The sequence below is a fragment of the Lagopus muta genome, chromosome 1, assembly GCF_023343835.1.
Source record: "Lagopus muta isolate bLagMut1 chromosome 1, bLagMut1 primary, whole genome shotgun sequence".
NCBI classification, from domain to species: domain Eukaryota; kingdom Metazoa; phylum Chordata; class Aves; order Galliformes; family Phasianidae; genus Lagopus; species Lagopus muta.
The window spans coordinates 123,679,716-123,707,656 of NC_064433.1; the positions used below are offsets into that span (position 1 = coordinate 123,679,716).

General features: G+C 38.9%; 1 protein-coding gene across 4 annotated transcripts in view; it reads left to right on the forward strand.

The window, feature by feature from the left end:
- Positions 1-27,941, forward strand: part of MID1 (midline 1) — a 248,068-nt gene that overhangs the window by 71,353 nt on the left and 148,774 nt on the right. Inside the window, exon 1 of one of the 4 annotated variants that reach the window (XM_048951163.1) lies at positions 126-280. The exons of the other annotated variants lie outside the window; for them this stretch is intronic. The gene's annotated coding sequence lies outside the window, so the exon portion shown is untranslated. Of the gene's footprint in view, positions 1-125; positions 281-27,941 lie in introns of those variants that run through there. 4 annotated transcript variants of the gene reach the window in all.

The following is a 27,941-nucleotide window of genomic DNA, read 5'->3' on the forward strand; positions in this document are numbered from 1 at the left end:
GCAGCAGAGCGCAGCAGGCTCTGCCCCCACCTCCGGGAGAGCCGCTCGTGCTGAAGTCATTTGGTGCGCGCTGCGTTTTCCTGTGCAAGGATTAGGGAGCGGGAGAATGGCTTTGTGAGGAAGCACGGAGAGAGGGAGCTGCGAGAGGCTGCTGTGAGGGGCCGGCGGACTTCAGCCTTTCATAGTTCTTTCAGTCAATTCATTCTGGGAGACCAATTGCGTGCACTCCGGCAGCTGGGGGTTTTGTTTCCCTTTCAGCTATATACTGTAGGAGAAGCTGGTAAGGTTATTTCTTCTTCTTTTTTTTTTTTTTTTCTTTTTTTTTTTTTTTTCTTTTTTTCCTTCCCCCTTGTACTGTTCCACGATGCTATTGTAATTGCTTTATTGAAGCGGCCGTTGCGTGAGGAAGGGAAGTTGGTTAATGATGCTGAGGGTCCTCGCATTGTCTCTGCTTTGTGCAGCTGCTCAGTTTGTGGGGAGGCACTGTTTACAGTAGAGGGGCTGGTTTCCATCGAACAACTTTGCTGTTATTTCTCTAAAGTTGTTTCAGCCTTTCTTTGGGTGAAGCTAGGAAAATAAACAAATAAACGGACTCGGCTGTTTGGAAATGGATGCATTTCTAGAGGCTGAAATTTGTTGAGAAAGCTGTTCCGCCTCAATCCCAGTTTCAGATGTTCTGTCTTTGATGTTATCAGATTTGTCACTCTTCTGGACCAGTTCCAAAACAGGATTTTACGTGAGAACTTTCTCTCACAAATCTTTTCTTTGCACTTTCAGCAGGGACAAGATAGGTCACTTGAACTGATCGCCAAAGAAAACACAGCAAAAATGTATCTGTGGAAGGTGGAAATGTTTGGGGGGAAGGAAAAGTCTGTGGGGAACTCTGGAATTCTCTGGAATTAAAAATAAATGAAGGGGCATGAACTCTTAGCACAAATTTTCAGCAGAACGCTCCCGATCATTGTAAGATGAAATGTGTGGTAAGGGAGAATGTAAGGACTCCCTCAGAAAATCCAAGATGTACAGGTGCGTATCTGTCTAACTGCACCTCTCCGTAGAAGGAGTTACCAGATTTATCCTCTTTGGGAGAAAAAAGAAAAAAGAAAATCAGAAGATCCTGCCTATCCTCTCCCTTTCCCCTCTCCTGTTATTTTCAGAATAGTAACTTGTGTTTGTCTGAGTCTTTTATTTCCTTTCATATTATCGTGGGAAACTTTAGCTTGAATTGGTTGGATATACGTGAGCACAGCTTGGGGCACACCATGTCTATTCCGCAGGCGGGCTATGAAAATCCTCCTTTTGACTCAGATGAATTGTAAAGGCCATAATTATCAACAAAAGTTTCTTTTGTGGCCATTCAAAAATCACAAACAAGGTAAGGGGGGATGATTGACAACAGTTGCACTACTGATTGACAGAAAACCAAAAACTTGGTCTGTGACTTAGCATGTTGGTTTTTCAGGATGTGTTGACCTTTTTCACCATTATTCTGCTCTTTCTGGTGGACTATTCCTAACTCCCCTATTGAGCTAAACTGTCTGTCTAAAGTGAGTCTTTGTAGTTACTGCCTATCGTCTTTACATCTCTTTACAATGATATGCTTATTTGTTGATCCTGAAACAAAATTGAGAGATGCATTATAATCAGACCTCCATGAAAGAATGTGTATCTTTTCTATGCCTTACATGCTTGACTATTGATTTCAACTACAGATTTCACTCTTATGAAGTAATGAAGGGCCACATCCAAATCCCACAAATTTACACTCACAGTTCTAGCTCCTAATAATGGAAGGCCCAAGGATATAAATGTGGTTACTCATGTGAGCAAAGATTTGGAGACTGGTTTCCCATTCGTGAGTGAAATGGTTTAGGAAGTGTGCAGTTACTATGGTTCTCTTTCGGCTTAAAAACAAAAATCTCCATTAAAACAACCACTAATGAGATTTCTTGAAGGGGCCCAAGGATAGACAAATTCCCTGATTTAATACAAGGATGTGGTAGACTCTTGACAGCAGTATTTCAAGAAGAATGATAAAAATGTTCTCCCTCTTCAGTTTACTGACAGTTTTAGAAACACGGGAAACATATTTCATCTCTCTGTGCTGCACCACTAGATACTGCCATGACCCTTGAAATAACAGCAGAACTATGACTTACTCTTCCCTTTGAGAATAAAAGTTAATTTTGTCTGGTCTTTATCACGTAATCATCCCAGCTCCTAGCAATAACTGTCAGTTATGACAAATTGCACCAAACTGATATTTCAGGTTAGGCTTCTCCTGGCCTTTTGTAGACAAAGGTACAGTATCCAGTGCACTCCAGTGTGCGCTGTTTGCTGTTTTCATATTCTTGGTTTCAGTGCAAGCAAAGAAGGCATGATGTGTTCCCTAGTCATTGATAAACCAATTGAGGTTCCTTGGTTCCTCTTTCTACTGGAGAAATTTATTTGGTTCAGTGTTTCTAAACTGTTCAATAACATCCTTTAATTTATAGAGATAAAAGGATGTATTTGTTGCTACTTCTTTCTTTGTTTTCACAAATTCTGCATTTCCAAATATGATTTGGAGAGGTGGGGGAGGGGAAGGTGATTGAACTCACAATCAGTATTAGATCTACTCATGTAGATGAAAATAGAATCACACTGAAATAGCTAAGCAAGGGAGTCCTAAAATTAACTGTCTGAAATAGTAATGTTGCTTTCTTAGCATTTTTCTTTAATAATGCAGAAATGCATATACTTTTATGAAGTGGCTATTTTTTGCAAAAAGGGCCTCTAATTGCAAATGGAAGAATATGACCAACCTCACATTTATACTGCATAACGAAAGAACTCCTGGCTATAAATATATTTTAATGAATTAAAGCAGAACAAAATTATCTCCAAAGGTGTAGGGAAACACATCTAAATAAACCTAAAATCCATTTACTCATAAAATTAGAGCAATCTAAACATATTCCAGCAGCCATTAGCTACCTACTATTTGTCACAACTGGAAGGTTTAAACAGATGAAAACTGCAGTATTGCTTCTTGAAACATACATCATTCTAGGAAAGAAATTATTGGAGCTGCCATACTGGTACTGTGCTGCAATCTGGTGATTTTTTTCATAGTCTAGATGTCATATAAAGACAACATAGCATCTCCTCCAAATTGTGCACGTTTGTATACTATATACATACCTGCTTACATATGCATATATAAATATGCCAATATATATACATTAGAATTTATTAATATGCAGTTGGTGCACTGTTCTTATTACTTCTCTTAATTTGTACTTGTTTCACTGCAAGATAAATTGTTTGGGCAGATCTGTTTAGGTACATGCTAACATTATGCATTTTCCATCTTAACTGAATACTTCCTATGTTCATCTGCACACAGACAACTCACAAAGCCTATACTTGGAGTGCATGGCAGCCCATCTTCCTAAAAGTCACTACCTGAACTGAATGTCATTCTAAGTTGGACTAAACACAGTGTAAGAGAGTTCTGCTTTTCTTATCCTTAACTGGAAGAAAACACATCTGGGCTCTCCTGGGAAGCCGCCATTTTACAAACAGTAAAAGCAGCAGGAGGTCCACTCTGCTGGAATAGGATAAGAATAAAAGAACACAGCTCCCACTTGACTGCCTGACCAAACAAGAGATTTTGAATGTTGCCTTAAAACTCAATTGTATTTTTCTAGATTGATGTGAAAGTAGTTAGATACTAGTTCAGTCACTTTTACTCATAAAGTAACAGTATATGGAGCAACAGTTTTTTGTCATATAGATTTGACTGAGATTTATAGCTTCTAATTTATTCCATGCTGTTTTCAAATCTTCCTTTTGATAAAACATGGCGTGATTACTTACAGAACTCTCTGTTCTGCATATCCTCCAATGCCATAGAAGTGTATTGTGCCCCACAGTTTGGGATTTGTTTGTTTTTAAAACCCAATGTAAGCAGATAGGAATTGACCTGCTGGGGAGGAGATTATCTGCAGGACCATTTGAGTGCAAGAAGTATAGGATGTTGAAACAATATATTACAGAATCACAGAATGGTTAGGAGTGAATGGGACCTCTGGGTCCATCTAATCTAATCTGCTGTTCAAGCAGGGATACCTACAGCAGGTTGCCCAGGTCGAGTCCAAGTGGAGATCTCCATGGAAAAGAATCCATAGCTTTTCTGGACAGCCTGTGCCACTGCTCCGCTACCTCCACAAGAGGTCTGCAAAGTTCATAAGAACATCCCAGTACCTTCTACAACTGTGTTTCAGTGTAGTCTGGCCATATCCCATTATCTTTGAAAAGCTATAGATTGTTCATGAGAATTGGAATTGTCTCTTCTGGTTGAACATTGTGCGTATCTTTCACATGAGAATAGTCAGTCTCTTAGAAAAATATCATCCATTTCCGTGATAAACTTTCAGATTTTAAGAGACTGTAATTTAAAATTCAGCCTACATGGTGTGGCACAGTGGGCAAGATGATTTCGATTTAGGTCTCATATTTGATGCAGAATGAAATTACTGAGATATGTGGTCTCATCTGATTAAAACATTGAAATGTTAATAGTCTTTTGGCTGACACTTTGGGAAAAATCACTAGTAATTTCCTAAGGGGAAAGAACTATTTGCTTCCGACTATACCTGGGTCTGTCCAAGCCCAATACATTATTAGCTGACATCTATGTAGATTTGTTAAGAGCTTTCAAAGTTTTCTGGATTGTGTAAAGACAGAAAAGAGACAGATTATTATTGCTTCCATGAAGGAGTTGGAATATAATACTTCAGTGCTAAATAAAGGAAGCTAAGGGTCAGTCTCTCAGTCAAAACCCATCTACATTAGAAAAATGCACGTGACTTTTTTTCTGCACTGGTCCTTCCTATCTTATCCAACCAACTGGTTGAAAACTGAAACTTTGGGTCTCCAAGGGCTTCCAGAGCAATCCCAGATGTCAAGCGAAGGAACAATGAATTTTGACTGCCTCTGTATCTCTTCCAAAGTAGTGACAGTAGGTGTGTTGATGAGGATGGTATTATGTCAGAATTTGGTTCACAGATTTAACTTCTGTTTGTTTGTTTGCTTGTTTTCAATTTAATTTTAATTTTATAGGGTCAAATTTAGGCAGTTATTGTTTGCCATTTGTGAGCTGCTTTCCTACAGGCTGTGGAAGAGATGAACGCACTCTAATGATAGTAGATACTGTTCTACTACTGAAGTCCTGCAAAGAAGCTTCACTCCTCCTTTTCAAAGCCAGATATTAGACTTTGCACTGTGCTGTCCCCATTTTCATTGTTGTTTTTTTTTATTCCACTCCTTTTTGCACTCTGAATCTATAAACTGCCTTGAAAGATGGTTTTGAAGTGTTAGTGGATGCTGAAATATGTAATGAAAGATGAAAGCATGTATAATACAACTTAGGTGGGATTCAGTTCCAGATTGACACTAAAACTTAGATATGTATACTCAAAAGTTTACATTGGTTTCAGCCCAGTATATAACGATGGATCAATTCAGTTGCCTACATGTAGGCACATAATGCCATCCTTATGGGATCAGATGAGACTGACAGATAGCACAGGAGTTGTGGATACATTGCCCTCCAGAGAAGTGGCTCTGCTAGGGCATCTGAAATGGTGCTAGGCACTTATGCCTAAGACCCTGAACAGGGAAGCTACTACCATAGCTGTCCAGTTAAATTGCTCTCCACGTTCCACTGCTCATGTTGACTAGATTATCGCTGGCTATAGTGCTACCTTTGACAGTTAGCTTGTGTATAGACAGCTAAGCACAATTTGAGTAACTGCAGATTTTTTACATTATTTTATTATGTAACTGTTCCTGAATAAAAAAAAGGTATTCATGGACTATTGAATTGAAGCCTATTTTGTTCTGACAGTAGGATGGAAGAAGGAAAGCAGGAAGGAAGGGGAAAAGTATATTTAGACATACTTTCAAAAAAGTATTCACTTTCACTGCTGCAGTTACAACATAGGATTTCTCTGCAGTACAGATCTTATCTGAATTATTCCGATTCTGTGTATATGTCTAACTCCCTAGCCAAGGAAAGAAAAAGTCTTCTTGTGCTGATGCTGGTAACCTTGGTAAGATGCTGAGTTGGTAACTTCTTGGGCTAGTCAATATGAAAAATCATGTGTACTTCAAGATTAGGTCACTAGAATATGATACATACTACCTGTGCTATGTTATGCTGTACTAGGGTAGGCTGTGCTATGCTATTCTGGATATCTAATTTGTCACAACTGCTATCTCAGATTATTTGAACTGACTTAGATGTACCTTGCTCTCTTCATCAGATGTATATGGCCATTTGCTCTGAGAAAATTGTCTGAGGGAAGAATTGTTTACCTTACATTGTGCCCCACTTACACAAAGCCATGTTGCTCAGATATCTTTAAACTTCCACATTTTGGAAGTTTAAATGCAAATCTATAATGCACATCTGTAGCATCAGTCTAACGTATTGTTGTGTATTTGGAAACAATGTATGTATATGCTCCACAAATTTTTTGTGCTGAAAAATTTCCCTAACTGAACATTCTAAATTACAAGTCCAGTTCTTGTCTGTTTTGAGGCCCATAATTAAACCTCAGGTGGTAGGGCAATTGCAGAAGAGCATTTACTAATTTACATGGTAATCAAACGTAGTCTGATGAGCTGTGATTAACATAGGCTCTGTCGACATCTCAATTAGCCAGAAGTACATCATGAGGCACTGGTGCCTATCTTCCCACCCCTGAGGATTTTTCCAACCTAGAACATGTTCTTCAGTAGCTGTTTTCCATAGCACTGTTAAAGCTCTAAGGGAAGTTAGTTAGAAACTGTTTAGCTTTGTGTAGAAGACATGAGGTAGTATAGCATTTTCTTTAGAGGACATAGTTTGGCCAATACCTGGATCAAGTATGGTATTAAATTAACAGATTTGTGTCAAAATCACATGGAGCACAGAATATGTTTTTAAGAATTGTGAACAGTTTTGTCTCATTGATTAGTTCCACATGTCCACAGCCCCAGGAATCTCTCCACGGGAGCCCTCATGGAATCGGGATAAGCGCAGTTTAACTATGCCTTTGTAGCTGAGCAACCTGCTGGGCAGGACTTCATCTCTACTAACAATGTCTCTCCCAGTGTTTTGTTTAAAGGGTTAGTAGTCTGCAGCCAATTTATTTTACAAGCAAAAATCAACTTTTTCCATGCAGATATGTTTCAAAATTCCTTGAATACTATCAAATATTGTTTCCAAAAGCCAGCCTCACTGCAGACTAACTCCCAGTGAGACTGGGAGATGTTTAGAATTATCCCCATTTGATTCCTTGCTGTACATCTTTCACTGCAGCAAAGAACACACAGTGATACATAGATGGGAATGTTCAGTGTATATTTTTATTTTTAAAAGGGAAACCTTGTTCTGAAATGTTTGGTTTTAGTGGGGAGAAGTTCTTTTGGTGCTGAAGCCAGAAATTCTGCTGCTCTGCATTACACGTTCTCAATATCACAGAAGTGCAGAGTGTAAGTGCAAATAATAGATACACTTTGGTGTATTCTGTCCTTGCTTTCATGACAGTTGATTTAAGAGCTTCTGGTGGTAACAAGGAAAAAACTTTATCCTTCAGTTTGGAATTGACAGCTTAGCAGAACAAGGAACAATTTGTGACCTTAAATTTTGTATTGTCTTTGGGTTTAACACTGTGATTTTCTGGTTGGTTTCTGAGGAGACGTATGAGCAGTCTTTGATATCAGCACCACTGCACGCATGTCCGATGCTACCTTGGCCTTCCACCCAGGGAAATGGTGTCTCAGCTTCCCACATAGGAAGTCTTCCCTCATTACAGAAATAAATGAAAGATCCTTGAGATCAAAACCGCTGACAAATTACAGCAATCTCTTGCCAAAACAGAGAGAATTTATTAGTGGAAAAGATCCAGGAAGCTTCCTTGGTCTATTTGCCTGCCAATGCCTTGTTATTTCTTACTTCATTTCAAAGGCTTCATTATGTTCAATCCATCTTTTCAGGCTTTAGTGACAGTCTTCCCTCTTATTTAGAGGCTTATTTTCTTGGTATTAAATCCTTTCTTCTGTTTGTAGTACAAATCATTCTGCTCTATTCAGCCCATGTCACTAATCAAAAGAAGTATTCTATATATAATTATAGAGATATTTGTATTTGATTTCTGAGTATACTGTAAGTTTCAGATGAACTGTAAGAATTTGAAATAAGGAAAAAAAAAAGTAAGTTTTATTTGCTAGTGTGCTGAATCCTTTTGTGAAGAGATAACCTTTTAAGTTAATGAAGCCCTTATGTTACCATCATAAAATAAGAATTTCATGTCTTTAAATACAGTGTGTTGAAAATTGCTTTGACGTATAGTGCTTTAATATACTAGCCAAAAAAAAAAGTCCAATTTTGATCTTCATGGGGCCAATCATTTAAAACAAAATCAGCAGTTATCTGCAGTTGTCATACTCCTTTAAAGTAGATGTTATCAATATTTCTTAACCTATGTATAAATATATAGTTGGATACAAACTTCTTATCCTAAACACAAATGATGTGACCTGCCACTGAAGTTACTGCAGATCACACTAACTGAAAATGACTGTTGTGATTAGTAACACAACCAGAAAAAAACAGTTCTTAATGGGTGGAAAATGTAAAGAAAGCATACTTGGAAATGACACTTTGAAATGTTGATTCATGAGGTGGTTTGATATTTGAAATTTGGATAATTCATTCGTATTTTAGCTATGGGCAATAGATCTCCAAACTGTTTTCTCTAAACTCCTCCTCCTTACCCCTGGGACTAGGACATCAGCGGAGGACATTTGGTCTGTATTATTAGCATGCTTCATATATTCCTCACACCCTTTCCTTCTGATATCTATCCTGGATAATTAATTGAAAATGAAGATTTATCTCTTCTAACCTCAGCAAATCAAAATGTTAGATGGTATCTCAGTTAATTCTGCAGGAAATTAAAATTCCAAAGAAATTCTGAAATCTTTTCATCTGTGCCTTCTGGAGGTTTGTGTCTTTCTCCATTATAGCAGAAGCTCGCATGCTAAAATTTAACCCTTAATTGTAAGTTTTAAAATGTGAGTTAAGTCTTTCCTTTAATGACTTAAATTTGCTGTTATTATAATGTTAATGTCTGAAGAATTATTTAGAATGTTAAGAAAGTAGATCGTTCCTACCCAAGTAGTGTGCAAGAGTTTTCAAACAGGAGAAGTGTCTGAAATATTTCATCACTGCTAGAAATGAACGTTTAACAGCAAAAGTGCTCACTAATGACCAACCCAACCTACTTTTCTCTGAAAAAATCTAATGGCATTGCCTTTTTTCAGTAGTTCTGGAACATTGCTTTAAGTTTTTTGGATTAGCTTTTGAAATACTGAATTGAAGTAAATGCAATCAAGAAACAAAGCAAACAAAACATGGTGATATGAGGAATGTTTTCTTTAGATGCTTTGTTAGCAAGTCGTAAGAGCAAACAACTGTTTTCCACGGTACAATGGTAATTTTCCATTAAAAGGCTTACAATGTCCCTTAAAAGAAAAAAAAAATCTAAAATTATCTGGTATCATACACAGAATACATTGTGTCCAATATATCCCAGTAATTAGTTATCCTCCTGGAATGAACACTATAATTAACTAGCATTTACACAGTGTTTTTCTGTACAAAGTACTCCCATTTCACAGAAAGGAAAATAAAGGCGGAATTTTGGTCCAGCATTTCTGAGAAAAGAAGATTTTGAGTGTTCATGATCAGAGCACTGGACATTTTTCACAGATGATCTTCTCTGTCTATGAGAAGATGTTCTCCTGGAATCAGTCCCAGGGAGACATATTGGGGGAGCAGGTGGGCTCTATTGAAATGAAGTCACGGATATTTGAACACTATTGTAGTCATTAACAATGCATCAATTAAGCTTAGCATACATGGAAGGTAAATATTTATGTGACTGTCGATTCTACTGGAGAACGTGGAAAACTGGACAAAGATGCCTGTGTTTCAGCTCTGTTTCAGTTAGGTGTCTGGCTCTGCTATGCTAATTTCTGTGCTACCATCTTTCTATAGAGATAGGAGATTGGGAAATGCTAGATCAAATTGAGAAAAGTTTTAAAAAATCATTTTTGTCAAGAAAAAGCAGGCCAAGAAAAGCAACCAGCTGTAGTCCATACTGTGTTCCATGTGAAAAATGTGATGTTAATTCTATTTTTTTTTTCTATAGGAGATGATTAGAGGGCTTTATAGTCTTTCCAGAAAAGTACAAAAGACATTATATGGCTTGATGTGTCTCTATGAATTTGAAAGGTATGATCTCCGTAGGGCATACTTCTGTTGGTTTTACATCATTAATGTTTCCCTTCATTTATTTCTGTGGAGTACCTGCACCATCTTTTAAAGTGGGAATTGCCTGGAGTAATAAATTGAATCTTGAATCTTTGCACCTGATGCCATGAGAGGTTATAAATGAGTTATAGGCTAGGAAGACAGAATCCTAAATGTTTCTATTTCTCATAGAAAAGCTGACCCTTGGGCTCATTAGCCAGAGAACGGAAAATCTGAACTTGTTAACAAGAAGGCAATTAATTATTTACGCACATGAGAGTATTTGCCATTAGCATCCTTGGAATTATTAGTCCTTGTTCTGCTAGATTTACTTTTGCCCTCAAGACTGTAATTGTTAAAATCTTGATTTGGTCTTGCCCAGTTAAAACCAGGAAATATGTATCATACAAACTATGAGTTAAAGCAGGACTGTACGTATCCATTGCACTTGGTCTTTCAAACAGATTAAACCATCCTATTTCAGAGCTACAATAATGTAGAATCACCAGTAAAAACTCTGCTATCACCCATACAGTATTGTGTATTAATGTAGCACATTCATGACCAGATCAAAGTAAATAAATTATTGAGTGCTCTGGGTGATATTTATTTATTTATGCATGCATATAATTGTTAAAGCACGTGGAAGAGAAAGATTTTGCATCCTATTATGACTCCTATGGGGAAATCTTAAGGCCATTCAGCCAGGTGGAGCTTCCGTTTGTTTTTATTTTCCATTCACTGCCATCCAACTATCTATCATAATGCCTTGAGCACTTCTAGACTATGAATATGACTTGCTATAGCAAAATATAGGCTTTGTAAATAAAGCACCCCAAAGGGGGACCATATAGACTTCTAGGAATTTTCATATATTTAATCTAAGTTCTGAAAAGTATATTTCTGCATAAAATCTATGTATATTTATGTAGTAAAATATTTTAAGACCTTTTTGTCATAGGAAATTTCTTTTCCATGGCAGGTGACCTTTACAGATCCTCTCTGGCTGCATAACTGCTACGGATATGAACATTAAGGGGTTTCAAATAGATGCAGCGTGATGCAGGCATTTTTGAAAGATTGCTCCAAGGCTTTTCTCCCCAGTATTGGAGCATTTTGAAAGCTTCAAGGCCTGTGTTTCCCCACAGATAGGTACAATAAACTCCCAGTGGCTACAGCCAAAGCTGCACATGTGCATCTAAGGGCAACATTTTGGCTTTGAACATTAACTAGGATATGAAAAAGAAAATTGAATTGGGTTTTCTGTAGCTCCTTTCATACCTGTTATGTCTCAAAGCATCTTGCAACTAAGAAATTAGATATTCTTAACACAGGGAACATGTAAGAAGATGGAGCAGGCATTAGGTGCTTAGCAGATCATACAGCATTTGGAAAAGCAGAGCTCGATTTATTAAGAAAAGCAACAGTGAACTGTAATACTGATGGTTTTTTTCCTTACTTTTTCCTCTCTCTGCCAGAGGGAAACAAGATGCCATTAATTTTTAATATTAAGTTTTTTAACCCTCTATCTTAAAACTGCTGCTTGTTTCCTTTCCCTTGGCATTTTTTTCCTGAGCATCCAACACAACCTCAGTAATACCACAGCCAGGTGTTTTAATCTAGTCATGTTAACATCACATGCACAGCTGTGCAGTAAGATAAGTGATGTCATTTGGAGAAAAGACCTTTCTAATCAGCAAAACAAGATAGGTGGAGTTTTCCAATAGCTCTTTAAAGATAACCAGCACTGCTGGAGCGGAGATGTCTCAGCCAGCTGTGTTTGCTTGCTCAAGAGTTGGAGACATGCAGTGTAGCACAGTGCCTGAGATGCCAAGTCACATGGGTGCCTAAATCCAGAAGATAGAGGCACATCCAGTTGGAGAAGAACACTGACTTGGAAATGCTTCCAAGATATTAGATTACTCCTACGTGGCTTCTTGCCATGACCTATATAAATCTTCACTGCGCTACCTCCAGTTGCTTAGACAGCAAGGTATGAGCACGAGGCTCCATTGTGCAGACCTGCCACGTGTTCCAGTCACACAGTGTACTCTGAGCTGGCATATTCCTGCAAGCTCATTGCAGGACTTGGTGTAGCTGGGATGGTGCAAGAGATGATAAGCTGCTCAAGCCCCAGTGATGCTAATTTTCTAAGGAAAACAAGTCACTTAGTGCCCAGATACAATGGATATTTAGGCTGATGTTCCCAACACTACCAAATGAGCAATTTATAGAATTTACAGCCTCTCTTTAGCTGGTTGTGATGCAGTATGAAAGTCGTGTGGGCCTATAATTTCTTCTCTAAATCCCTCTGTGAGTAAGCACTCTTGTAATGACTACCCTAGTTCATTTTCACTCCTTGGGACAGTCTGCATTCATATTACCTTCATCAGGATTGGATTTAGGCTGATGATATTTCCTTAATTGTTCGAATACATAATAGTGCATTTCTGGAATGATATACTCAACATTTACACCATGAAAATGGGCAGCAACATATGCATCACTCTGCTACTGCGTTTGAAGTGGGAGGATAGGGTTTTGGGCAGTGCCAGGAACTTGCCACTGTTGTTATTGGGGTGGAATAATTTGGGTGCACTCACAGATTTTCTTGTGATTAATCTGTTTTACAATAAACAGGATTATGGGAGGTGCCAGTAAGTAATGATCATAATAACAGGATATCATATACCTACACACATCCATGCACACATATGGATGCACTTTTATATCGAATCTTTTTAATCACTGTACAGTATTTGCTCCGTTAAACATTCCCCTTTGCTTTCTATATATTTCTGTGAAGATGTCCTTCCTGCTCTCATCACTGCTGGATTACAAACTCAGAGTTTGTAATCAGGTGATGAACAGGCCCAGCTCTCCATTGCTAACTCACACAAGGCTTTCTATTAATCTTTGTAATTTGGTGCTGCAGTGGAAGCTGGGGGGAAAAAAATAGAAGTATGATAAAAATTCTAGTATTTCAGTTAGTTTAGGGAATATCTGCTTTCCTTTACAGATCATTCCAGCTTTGTCAAATTGTCACAAAGCATGAGCCTGCAGTAGGCTGAAATGCAGCATAAAGACAAGGCATTGACTAGATCCCACAGGTCCTACTTAGATCAGTGTTGCTCATTGTATTGCTAGTGGCCTGGGGGCTGATGCATGAAAAAGTATCAGCATCTCATCATCGACAAAGAGCAGCAAGGTCAGGGTGCTCCTGTCATGAGAGAAGCATTGAGAGAAAGGAAAAAACAAGGGAGAGACAGAGTGAGGACTAAGGGAAGTGCTGAGGCTGCAGCTACAGAGAGGAAGGGTGAGCAGGAGCCCCTGTGCTCCTGCTGCAGCAGCTGGCTGTCTCCTGCTGCACCCAGAGCTGGCTGGAGGGGCTTGCTGAGGTTTGTGGTGTCAGGATGTGGTCTGTGCAACGTTGGCCAAAAAGGGAAAAATGGAAACCCCAGAACTGTATGCAAATGTGCAGCTACACAGAAGCATTTGCCAGAGTTTGGCTGCAGGGGAAGTCAGGAGGGTAGGTAATGAGTATTTTAATTAAAATTCTTGTAATGTCAACTACACAATGTTGTTGGTTTTTTGTGCCTTATTCATAGCAGCCCTCCTGAACATCATAGAGGACTGGGAAATAGGGACAGTGTGCGAGTGGTTTTCAGGGACAAAGATTTCTGTAGTTCTCTAATAAAAGAAGTTGCAAAGCCTCAGCCAAAGCTAATGAATGGCACAAAGATACTTTCAAGCAAGGTATTCAACCAACAAGTCAGTGTGGTTTAAGAAACGTCCTCTGGATCTGCTCTACAAAGGAAAGGAGCTCACAACAGACTTATTAGCTACAGCAGGACCAGATTTGCCTTCCAGGAGCTCCCTGCCTGGGCTGCCATAAAATGGGGAGGGTCTTGTCTTACCTGCAAAAGAAAGCTAGCTTCTGAAAAGCACTGACCTCCTGCCAGGCTCCAAACCTTCCAGAGTCATGGTGTTTTAGCTTAAAAATCATAACACATTAAAGATAATTCTGCATTCCTTTTCTCTAGCCTCTGGCTTTCAGATCGTGGGGTTATACTCAGGTCAGACTGTCAGCTCTCTCTCTACAACAGTGTAAAGGCTAACTCCGTTTTAAAAAAGAAAATAAATCTGTGATTCTCACATAATGACTTGGTATCAAGAGCTGACTCTTCACAGAATACATCAAATAGCCAGAGCCTTGTGACAGAACTGTAAGAAATGGCAGCTCCTCATTATCCCATTGACTTCTGTAGAGTAACATCTAAGTTATGTTGTTAAAATGGACCAAAAGGACCCTTTCAGTCTTTGAATGTTTCCCAAGACAGATGACCAAGGATATAGTCCATGTGACAGGAGCTCACACAGTTTCCACCCTGTTTATGCCTCTGAGTTGTCAGCTGTGCTCTGGACTCTTACATTGTTAAAGCTGCTTACTGAAGTGTTACATCGACTTAAACTGGATGGTAATGACATGCAAAATGGTAATAAGATGTAGGACGCTGTAGAGAAGCTAATGACCCACGGACCAGATGGGGCCAGAAGTGGTTGAGTGACTGCTCTATATTAAAACCCTAGAAAGTTTGAGAGGAACAAAGGTGGTGGAACTACACCTATGCTTGGGAATCTTTCCTTAAAAAGAGTGCAGGATCCTTGTCCCATTCAGACCCAGCTGTGAGCTCATCTGCACGCTATTCTCCAACAGCTGCAGATGTATTACAGCAGCCTTCTGTGCCTGTGCTAATGGGATAAAAGCATTTCCATGTGCTCTTTTCATTCTGAGAGAATACACCCCTTCCCACAGCCTCCAGTGTATCCTCATTCCCTTGAAATGGATTCAAATGTTAAAGCCTGCTCTGTTTAATTATTGCTAAAAGTCTGGGAGGAAACAAAATTGTAGGACAACTTGAAGCTGTTTCAAAATAAGTATTTATAAGGAACAAATGTGCAATCACTTACGGGAAATTCAGAAGCAGACAGAATGCAGTAACAAGTACTGAAAAGAATGATCATAAAACTTAGACAGTCTTCTCATTCATGTGTGTAATTCTGAGTTCCTGGCCTGCTAAATACTGCTCCTTAGTGAGTGCCCCTGATGGTCAGGACCCACACAGAACAATGTCACAAGGTGAAAGTGTTGAGATGCTGGAGTTATCACATGTGTTGCCAGGCTTTCATGAATATGTCCGTGTTACCATTTGGACAACTTTGTGCTTTATCCTTAAAACTACTATATCCTTGTAATTTGAAATGCAGCCATTGGGAAGAGTTTGCCTTCAGTCCTTTTTTCCACTCAAGTGCAAAGGAGTTTTATTCAGAGATTTTATTTTTAGTTTTTCAGAGCGAATAACGAGGCCCATGTAGGAAAGTTTTCCCACTGCTATATATATCCCCATTATCTTTCTGCTGCTTTCTTCTTCTTCCAATCAGAGATTTCTGATCTTAAGACAGTGGATCAGTCAGAGGACATCTACTCTGATTTGAACGGAGCTTTGTGTGTATTTCTCTATATACATTTGACAAAGCCATGTCTAGTCTTCCCCCTTCCCTCTCCTTTTTCTAATACAAAAGTGATTGCTTTCATCAAGTTTGCTGTGGCAAAACTATAACGAAAGGTACTTAATTAAAGATAAGAGCAGTGTAAAGAAAACAAGACAAGGGTGGCTGTTCTTGTGGTTGGGCTTGAGTGAAGAAATGTATTTTCTTCTATTGTTGGATTAAGTTCAAATCAAAGTTCAAAGGGAATCTTGATTTACAATTGAGCATCATTTTCTCTTTTCCCATCAGAGTATTTGTGATGACATCTGGCAGCCACAGCAGCAGTAAAGCTCCACTATCCATTTTTTATTTATTTATTTTTAAGAACATACTTATATATTTACTGAGAAGCAACCACCCAATCAAAATAGATACTGTAGCTTACTTTCAGTTTTGCACATAAGCCACAAGCTTCTTAAACTTGTCTTTTTTTTTCATGAACTAAGCAAACTATTTCAGTTTTCTTCTAATAGTTAATCACATCAGGATTTTTTCTTGTATAAAATTTGCCTGTAAAAGTTTAAAGCACCCTGTTTCTGGCACAAAGGCCTCCTCCTGCCTTCCTGGTGTTAAAGCCTTTTTTTTTTCTTTTTTAACCCCTAGCTTCATACCACACAGGAAAAAAAAAAAAAAATTAATAAGAGATCTGAGAGGTACTATAAAATGTTTCTTGGAAAGGGATGTAAAAAGCATATATCATGTTTTGTGGAGGATGCTGCACCTAGTATTGTGGTTAAAAGAGCTGTACTGAATCAACATTGCTTTTTCATATGGAAACGAGACTATTGGCCAATGCCTATTGGTGATGTGTTGAAGATTCAGGCTGGGCTTCAGCAACTGCTGATAAACTCAAGACTCTAATCAACTATCTTTCAGAAACATTAACATTTCAAAAATAAATGCTTTTTCCTTTTCTCTGTTGAATGTAATGAATGTTTTAACATATTTTGCCAGTCTCTATGAAGTATAACAGGTGGACTGCTTTAAATGAAATAATTATGTCACTTAATGGTGGATAAAATCAGAACGGTAGCAGTTCTTTCATTTACAACTTTTTCAACCAGAAACTTTCATCTTATGTGTGTCATCAAGGTAATTAATAGAAAATATTAATGAGATGGAAGATGCTTTACTGAGAAATTAAGAGGTACGACAGTGAAAAATCAAGCCAGAATCTTTTATTGCTCAAGGAAAGGGTTAGGACTCTCTCTGTTCATAAAATGTAAAAAGGAAAGTTCAGTCCAAAAGTCCATGAAGAATGATACATCCATTAAGGGTCATCTACCATAACGATGTGGTGGATCTACACTGTTCTTAGAGACAGATCTTGTGATTGCTGAAAAACACTCTGCTCCTCAAGCTGCCATGACCTGTTCACATAGCTGCTTAATGGGTATCATGTTAATACCCTCCAGATGTCTTCCTTGTGTGTTTTCTTGGTGACATGCTGTGCCAGTAAGCAAAGTATTACTGAGATATTAAACTGGTAGATATGCTTCCACATGCAAGAAGCTATACAGAGGACATGCCCAAAGTGCAGCCTGCGGCTGTGTGCAACGCAGCACAGCACAAAGTGCAGCCACCCCCTGCTTCCACTTCATTGTGGCGGTGGCTTTGCTCCAAGAATGCACCCATCACTCAGCACCAACCAAAAACTGGTGTGCTATGAACCCTATCTGGGCTGAAATCCAGGCATGGGAAGGGAACAGTGCAGTGACAGCTCAAGTTATGGCAAATAAGTTTGTGGACTTTGATGCACTGGCTAAACACAGTCCTGTGAACAGTGAAAAATATGCAGCTGTGCTTTCCATTGTGATAAAGGAATCTGAGAATAGATTTCAAGGTTGAGGAGGCAAAAATCAATTTTTTGGTTTATTTGTGACTCCATTTTTAGTAGACACAAATATATTACCTGTGAATTTTCAAATGGAATGTATACAGTTACAGTCAAAAATCACGTCTCCTTGCCCAACTTTCACAAGCCCTCTCATACCAGAGAGAAATACCCCTCACTTCATAGTCACATCTTATTCATGCCATTGTTTTTTATCAATTTGTAAACAGTTATTTTCACTGATGAAGCATAGGAAGAGTGAAATTTCATAAAAAATCTCTGCTGATGTTCTCACTAAGAATTGCAGCCACCACGATCAAACCAGAGCGATGCATTTGTTTCACAAAAATAAGGTCACACATGCCACTTTTTTAATGGTTTTGTTGCCCTTTTTTACTGTTTTGATTTTTAAAAAAAGTTTTGTTTCTTTATATGTTAACTATTTTATGTATTTTACAACAGCTGCACTGAAAGTAATGCTTCCCATTCTATTATGTCAGCCCATGACATCAGAGGTGGATGTTGGTGGTATGGCAGTAGAAGCTGAACTTTCCTGACAATATTCCACTACATGTTGTTGCTGTGCGACATGGCAGCTGAGGGGCTGTCTGGCAAAATTGTGTCTGACACGGAAGTGCATATGAAACACAGGTATATCATTGAACTCTCTGTGGAGAAAATGGCACCCACTGACATTCATCAATGCTTGCTGAGCACTGATGGAGACCAAAGAATGGATGTGAGCACAGTGAGGTGATGGAGTGGATGGAGTGGGTGGATGGAGCGTTTCAACAGTGGTGACAGCGGGTCAGCTCCACTGGTGCAGATTGTTACAAGCATGGCATGCAGGGTTTTGTTCATTGCTGGTGAAAATGCTTGTAATGCTGGTGACTATTGCTGAAAAAGAGTTTGTTGTGGCTGAGAATGTTCTCTATTAAGTAGTGTTATTGTGCTCTTTGTATCTGTTGTAATTTTCACAGAAATAAATAGGAGGTATTTCGTACGGAGCAACCTTTATAGATGCTGCCCAAGACAATTCCCCTTCACTCATTGTGGTTTGGGCAAGCCGAAAGGTTAGACATCCATAACATATAAGACAGAAACTGTCTTCCAAAAAGGTCGGGTCTGACGCTGTGGGACCATTGTTTGTACAGGCAGAGACAACCTTGAGAAGTGCCCAAGGCATGCTGGCAAGGCATGATTCTGTGGAATACATGTCAGTCTCACTGAGAACTCAGTGAGACTCAGGTTGTATGCTATTGAAATTGGTGCAGTAGGAGTATACAAGAACATCTTGGCAAGATGCAGTCATTCTGATTTTTTTACTCCCATGTGTGCATGTGAATGGCAGAGAACAGACTCCTCAGGTTGAGAATATACTTGATTCCTAAACATTTCATGAAACTATTTGGCCTTTGACACTGATGACATACCATAGATTGCTAATAATGGCATGCCTGAACTTTTGTTAAGAAAATAAGCACATCCCTCAGTAATTCCCACACTCTTGGATTAAACCACCACAGTATCATATTAATGGAAGGGCTGCTGAAATACAGAGAAATAGTAAATACTCAGCTACATAAAACTTGTCCTCCATTCAGGACTGTTTTATGAGACTGAGGAAAATTAGAAGAACAATAAGATGCGGCTCTGGGCAGCCTGGTCTGGTGGTTGGCAACCCTGCCCAGTCGCCAGTGGCAGGGAGGTTGAAAATAGATGATCTTTGAGGTCCTTTTCAACCCAGGCCATTCTATGATTCTACAACTCCATGATTCTGTGTCAGATATTCATTTGTCAGCAACACCTGCTCTTGGACACAGCTAGGAGTGACAGGTTATTCTTGCAAGAGTCAAGATCTTGCACAAAGCTGTTGATTTTCTGCTGAATTATTATGGCAGCTTCATTAACAACCCTTAAACTAAGGAAGCATGCCCCAGCTCTATTACCACCGTGAAGTCTGTGCTGGGACTACCCTTAAAAAAAGGAAGCATGAGTAAGAGGAAGAAATCACTGAGTAAAGATAGAGGAATACCTGAAAGGAAATACTATGAATAGACCAGCTGGGAGAGGAAGCACAGTCTAAAGGTGAGGTTACATTGTTTTATTCATTTTCCATTGGAAGAATAAAATCTATCTTCAAAAGGAATTCAGGCTTGGATACTAATTGTAGCTCTAAATGTTCTCAGTGTAAAGATTCAACCTGCTCACATCTACCAATAATACGAAGCTTATTATTCACAAGAGTGGAAATAGTGGGATTTATGCCAAAATTCCCCAGTATTTATTCTTTGTGCATCTAGGAAGAAACAAGTCATAGAAAACTGTGAGTGCAAACAAGAATAAGAGTTCATTTCATTTTGAGGATGTGTTTTTTGCACGATTCTTGGAGGAGGTAATAATCAGTGGAATGATGTTGTTTCCACAGAGCCACTCCGTAGAGGTTGTATCGAACCACTGTTCTGTTCTGTCTGGACATGGCATTCAAAACCACATCATTTGTCTGATTCAGAAGTTCTTTGTTTGGGTTTTCTGGGTACTTTTTTTTTTGTCAGCAAACACAAAGTGAGTGTAAAATCAGGAAAGACAGAAGGAAGATGAAAATGAGCAAGACAGATTGATATCCACATAGTTTTAAGTGGAATGGTTCGAGTTATGCTAGGGTTTATTTGCTGGTGTTTTTATCCCCTTTATGCTGACTATTAGAATATCCTGTTGCTATAGGCTAATGTGGAATGCGCTCTGCTTAAATGGTCAGAGTTCAGCGGTTTCATCATATTTTTGCAAGCAGAAAGCTGGTCCTTAACATTTTTTTCCTTATCCCAAGGGGCTAGGCATGTGCTGGGAAAAAAATTTATCACAAATTTCAAGTATGCAAACTTGTGGGCCTTTAAGACTACTGAGAAATCCCAGCACAGACTTCACGGTGGTAATAGAGCTGGGGCATGAAGTGCAATAAAACGTGCTTCCAGGTACGCACCGATAGTACACTCACCTTATAATCATTCCAACAAGGAGCCCTGTTTCTTTCGGAAGCAGCTGGCTTAGCAGCCTGCGCACTGCACGCAGCGCTGCCAGCCGCAAGGAAGGGAGGCTGCGTGGGGGCCGAGCGATTGGCCTTTTGAATGGCTGCCATCGAAGGTCCCGATAGAGGAGCGGGGAGGCGGCCGCCAGGGGCTGCTCTGAGCCCGGCACGGAGCGGGCAGGCAGCGCCAAGCCCGCTCCGCTATCGGTACCTTCAACGGCAGTGACAAACCGACTCCTTGCTAATGCGCACGCCCCCCCCCCTCCCCCCCCCCACTCCCTCTTAGTTTTATATCACAAAGATTTTGGTGGCTTGTTTTCCTGAGAAATGTCCTCCTCATCCCTTTTCAGTTTGCGTGTGTTCCTGAGTTTGGTACATTTGCTTTTCCTGCTTCTCTGTCTCATTCATTTGTCACCCCATCCACTTTTTCATGATAGCTCCTATAATTATCTCTCCTTTTAAGTGCCATAAGTACCTAAATACTGAAACCAGTGACACACTCATCATACCAGATGATAGCTATCTTGGTCAACAGAGGGCTGGCTGTAGGTTTGGGAACAGGTTTCATTGCAGTTGCTAAGCCTTCTGGTGGCTGACATCACTGTCACCTTCTGACTTTGCAAGTCAGGTTGGTTGCGTGCTGAGGAAAGAGAAGGCAACAAGACATCCCTAGTCTTCGGAAAGGAACCAAAACACAGAGTGAGTATGGATGGGTTATTTTGTGGATAACAAAAGTGCAAGTTGTAGAACAAACACAGCTAATTTTACTTCTGCTAAGCATAGCACAAAAATGCTTCTTGCTGAATGCTCATTATTGTGTTTGTAGATCAACTTCATATGTGCCACATGTGCTTATTGTTGTGTTGTGATTTCAAGCTTTTATGAAGTGATAAGCCACATATTAATAGCTTTAACAGAAGGTGCCCTAGTTGTTAACATGGTCACACCTTGCAAGAACAATATGCTATGTCCATTTTTGATTCTAGAAAAATGCAACATTCTGTGCTTTAAAATACACAAGGTAAATGCCTAGTTAGTACTTAAATCTGCTCAATATATTATCTTATACAAATTCCTACCCTGTTGCTCAGTACTGCTATAAAAGATTGCTGCCTCAGAATGCAAAATATTAACTCATTTCCCAGGAATCTCTCTGGGTGAAAAGCAGATCTGGAAGTTGCAAGCACATTTGCTCCTGCTTAGTCTTACTCAAAACTTAACTATCGTCTAACTCTAGCATAGTAACAGGTGTTCCAGTATATTAAAGTTATTACCCTAGATTAGAGAAGTCTCTCTCTCTATTTTTTTCTTTCTTTCTTTCTTTCTTTTTTTTTTTTTTTTTTTTTTTTTTCTTCTTTATTGCTTTTATTTTATCAGTGGAATATAGATGTAATCCTAGAAACCTTCAGCTCATTAAAAATTGTGCTGGTAGTACTGTAAATGAGTTTCATAGTAGCAGGATTCCACCTCATAACTACAACTAAAGTCACTGAAAATATTCAAAATAAAGCATAAGGGATATAGTGGTCACAACAGCCTAAAGAAAATTAAACAGAGTGTTTTTATCATGATAAAAATTAGGAAACTTTGCGTGTGTTCTCATTCCTGGATATTTTAATAAATGAAATGAAATTAAATTAAATTAGTATGTTGAAACTTTCCTTTATTTGCATTATGAAGACAAGGATGAAAATACCAAATGTGTTGTCTTTATGATAACTCTTTTCAACCTGCCCTTTTGAGCAGGCAGTGCATGAAAGCATTTGCCCATGAGTAATACCTTATTAAGCTGTCAAGATTTGATGTGACACACTTTTCTCCAAATTTGCATGCCTGATAATAGTCTTCCTAAATATCACCTTCAAGTCCTTTGGCAAAAAAAGTATCCCATCTGAAAGAAACATTGAATCAGATGTTGGTGGTGGGACAATCTCAGGGCAATGTCTGCATGCAAAACAGAAAGTTCAGGCCATTAAAAGCTATATGGTCTACTGCCACTACTGTTGAGTTCTTTGTGTAGTGAGGGCTTGTTGCCTTGTAAACATGTTTCCATGACTCATTAAATCCTCTGAAATAAAAGCTCTCACAATTCCAGTACAGTGGAGCTGTCATTTTTAGATTTAATTATAAACAGGGTATATAATGAGCTACCTAACTTGTCCCCTTTTCTGAAGGAGGAGGATGGCTAGTGACCTCTCCTTTCTCCAAACAATACTAAAATCCACTTTATTTGAAAGATGAAGGAGTGGAAAGTCCTCGACAAAATAAAAGGAGTGCATAAATGAATGCCAGCTGGGTAACTAATATTTTACATAACAAATAGGAATATATGTTTTGTGAACCTATTTAGTGTTCAGCTTAAGAGACTATAGTAACCATAGCAACTCCTCTATCACCTGTTTGAGACACTGCAATACCTTAATGAACTGTGCACCAAATGCTCTGCTAATATTTGTTGAATGTTAATGATATTATCTCTTGAAGAGAGGTACACTGAAAGATAAATGTGTAGAAAATGTTTGAGACAGGAAAGAGCAGAGTGGTGTATCTGTTGCCCACAGCGTGCCCATTATCACAGCTAACTGCACTGAAGGCTTTAGTGGTCTGTGGTGGCCAAACAAGCAATATTAAAGGGAAAGTTTTTCTGCACTGATTGAACATGGGAACACACAGGGAGGCACCCAAAATACATTTCGAATCAGATCCATCCCTTGAAGCAGTTATTAATTTACAAATGCTGCCAAGCCATTTATTTTATTTGTAGGTTTCTGAATCACATAAAGCTGTAATAATAAAGATCTGTAGTGTCAGTTTCAGTCATTTTAGGCTCTGCATTTTAGGTGCTATTTCTTCCTTTTCAATTTCCAAGCCATAAGTGATCAGGGCTTTATTCTTCTGCAGTTTAAAATATGGGTATGGCAGATTAATTCTTCTGTGCCCCACAGCCCCAGGCCTGAGCATGCAGGGATGGCCTGCAGAATTATCTTGTTAAAGTATCATCACCTTTTCCCAAAGGACTGTTGTAGTAGACTTTATTCTTGTAGCCTGTGAACTACTTAGGGAAGCAGGTGGTTTTCAGTTAACTGAAGATCCGAGTGAATTTTGAATTTCCTTAATAAAAGATACATGGAACCTATTTAAATCATAGAAGTCTTTGATTTCAAACCTCCAACATTTATTTATCTCCCACTTCAGTGTGAATTGCATTATACTTTGTGCATAAACTTCGACTCCTGAGTTCATACATGCAAAGTCAACGGTTACCAAGTCATTTTGTCATTAGGCAACATGGCAACAAAATTCAACATATTTCCTTTGTATGTGACAAGGGTTCTTCGTGTCCAGTTTCGTAGTGCTGTGCTATAGAGTATGTACCAAGTTCTTCCCTCTTAATCCCAGAAGGCTTCCAGAGAATAAAAGCAATGAAAGCATGAGTGGCTTAGTGATTCAGGATCTCCAGAACTTCACTTCCAATTGCCATTTACATAAAGGACCTTCTTGGTGTCCAGTATTTGAAAAAGGCCTTTATGAAATGGGAGCTGGAATCTTCATAGAATCATAGAATTGAGTTGGAAGAGACCTTTAAAAGTTATCTAGCCCAAATCCCCTGCAATGAACAAGGACACCTACAGCTCAGAGCCCCATCCAGACTGACCTTGAATGTCTTCAGGGATGGAGCTTCCACCACCTCTCCGGGAAACCTGTGCCAGCACCTTGCTACCCTTACTGTAAAAAACCTTTATCTTATGTCCAACCTTATATTCCCTCCGTAAATTTGAAATAATTTCCCCTTATCCTATCACAGCTGACCCTGCTAAAGAGTCTGTCCCCTTCTTTCTTATTGCCCCCTCTTGGATACTTGAGATATACTTCATAGTGTATTACTGTAAAATACAAGACAATGGAGGTTCTGGAAAAACAGAGTATGTGCATATATGACAAGGTGTGGCACTGGGGATTAAAATCTACATGAAACAGTTTAGAAGGCATGCATTAACCTTGCACTCAGTGCAAAATAATGATGTTGGCTAATCTGTTGCAAGCAAGGCTTAGAATGGATGGTTCTCCCTGTAAAAAAAAACACATGTACTCATGAAATATGACAAACTTGGCAATATCTGTGAATTTTAGTGTCAAAATGACTAATGCAGAATCATAATAAGTTGTGGAAGTGAGAAATGAAGAACTAGAGCCTGGTGGTATGCATTTCATCTCTGTGCTGGCATCCAAATTCCAAAATCTTACCAGAATCTGATTTTCCAAGTTACCAATCTTCATGAAAATGTTGAAGAATGTAAAAAGTAGAATCTTCATGGACTAGTCTGTGTTGTTGTTGTTGTTTTAATATAATTTGATATTTATTTTAGTTTTTTTAATAAGGGCACCTTATAGAATAAGAATCAAAAGACTGAACTATGAAACTGGTTTGCCTGGAACCTGGAGAAGTGCATTACTTTTGTTGTCATTGTCTTTTGCTGCCAGTGCCATGTAACAAAAAGAGAGGCCCAAGAAGGGAAACATCTGGAATTGTGAGCTAAATAAAGTAAAAATTCTTTTGGAAACTGGTAAACCTATACTATATATGTCTGTAATTAAAAAGAATGAGGTACGCTGGCTCATAAAAGTACCATCTGAAAACAGTTTAGAGGTTAGAAAAAGGCTACTTGGCACAGGCAGAAGGGCAAGCCATGACCAGGCCTGTCCTCTCAGAGCTGCACTCCCAATGGGGCTGCTGCCCAGTGCTGTGCTTCAAACCTCTCCTGTGCTGGTATACAAGAAGAATTTTAGGCAGTGCTCCTGGTGAGAAGAAGCATTAATTTCCATTGGGATGACTCTTTCCTGCTTTGCTGCTTTGATGCTTTGTGGTGTCTGTCCACATCCTTGAATTCCTTAACTTAATATTTTCTGGTATGAACATTCTTTTGTTTTTCTCTTAAGTCCTTTTCCTGCTTTTCTCATTTGAAATTAGAATAGTGTGATTTTTCCTTGTGTAAAACTTCCCAAGTAAATGTATTACATTATCAATACCAAGAGCCATGCTGAAACAGTGGGAAAGGATATTAATTCAGTGTTTCACAAGTAAACTGACCGTGAGGGTAACCTGTGAACTGCAGAGGCTACAAGTCAAACCCTGAGTCACGTATATTCGCACATTCCCAGTTGTATAAAGAGGTTTTCCAAAGCGAAAGGACTTCAGGATTGGGTTTAGTTTTTCTATTGTCATTCCCCTGCTCACTCCCTGCAGGCTTAATCCTCACCACAAACATTGCTATGCATTGGCATCTTGACTAGAGAAAGGGAAAACAATCTTCGAACTTCTTTCTTTTAAACAGAAAGAGAGCTTACATTTTATTTTACCCAAAAATTTCAATGTGTTTCTGTTAAACACGCAGACACGCACACACAAAATTTTCTAGAAATGACTGCATATTTAGGAAAGCAAAGGTAGCTTCAATACAAAGTTGAAGAATTAGAATGGGGGGAAACCAAACGCCTCGCCCTGGACATGAGCAGCTTACTGGATGCAGTTTGTATTGCTGCTCTTTAAGGTACGATTCTGAGTCCTGTGAAATAGAATACTTCACTACACAAGATTTTTCTGTCTGACTCTGTTGCTGTATAATCAACAGATAACTTTTCCATCTCCTGTCTCTGCTTCACAGAAGCACATTTTCCACACGGAGGCAGCTGGCATGGATAGCTGGAACTGTGGGAAGAAAAGATAAAGGAGAATTCCCTGAGGGAATACTCCTAGGGGAGGCTTTCCTGTAAAATTAGGTTTTATGAGAAAATACAGCTTGTTGCTGAAATTTTCTTGCTTTTTCTGCCCAGAAAAAAATGAAACAAAAAAGATTTTAGAATGACTAGAATTTTTAGGCAAATTCAACTGTGTCGATCTGAGCTGAAATGTCTGATTTCAAGTCAGTGAAATGCTCATTGTTCTTCTGTATGGGAACTGCTGAGTCACAGCCTGAACCTCTGATTGATCACCTGAGGTGAGCCATGAGTCAGCCAGAGGAGCACAGGTGAAGGCAATTCACCTGTGCTGCCGGAAGGGGTGCAGCCAGGCTCCACCCCTCCTGGACCTATTTAAGAGCTGGCTACCAGAGGGGAAGGATCTCTTCTGGAGATCCTCCTCTTTGGTATCTTCTAGTGAGCTCAACCCAAGGGTCAGCTCTTCTACTTATTCTCTTTTGTGATCCTTGTTTGCTTTGCCTTACTCTTTTGATTATATTGCAATTATAACATCTTGATATCTATTGATTATACACAATTGTATTGTGATTATAACATCTTGGTTATACATCTTCCCAACAGTGGTACCTTTTTTCATGGGATTTGTAGAGAGATGTTTTTGATATGTGCCTGAATCTTCACTTGCTTAACATGAATTCGTTGTGTGATTGATTTTTGAAGTCAGTTCACTAAGTAAGTTGTTGATAGAAAATGCAATGTAATGAAATTGCTTTTTTTTTTTCCATGCTAATGAGGGCTTGCAGAAACATAAAGCTTATTATTTTATTATTCTTGATTTCATGGATGGTTATTAAATCTTGAGTATTAAGAAAAAAACCAATGTCATTTAACTATTACTTTTAAAAGCAATTAGGTATCATTGCCAACCAACTATCAACTAGCAAATAAAAAAAGGTAACCTCAGTAAACTAAATATGATTTGTATTAAATTCTGCATGTATCTGTGTTAGAGAACAGATAGCTTAGAACCTCTCAGCCCTTCTACCATCCTTCTTTGTCAGTCTTTAACTCATTGTACTTCCATATAATTTTGAAACAGACTTTCAGAGACTTTCTTTCCCACTGATTTATTACACACAACTGTGCACCAACTTGTTCAGCCTAGCAGATCAAGCATCTGCCTCTTAGCACAGATGCAGTGAAATGAAATCCAGAAGTTATTAGTCTTTTGATTAAAATAGCCGAATCAAAAAGTCTAGTCAGTTTTGTCATTAAGGTGGGTACAGATGGATCATTTTGTACCATGTTTCCGTCTGCCTGAGCCACGGATAGTTTCAATTGTGTAAGTGATGGAGGAAGGAGTTGTTCTGAAGACATCTTCTTTCTCTCTTGCCTGTGGCTGGTGCAGCCCCAAATGAGACCAGAGCAGTCTGAAGGATGCGGTAAATAACTGAGCAAGGAGAATGGTCTTCTAAGGACCGCTCCTC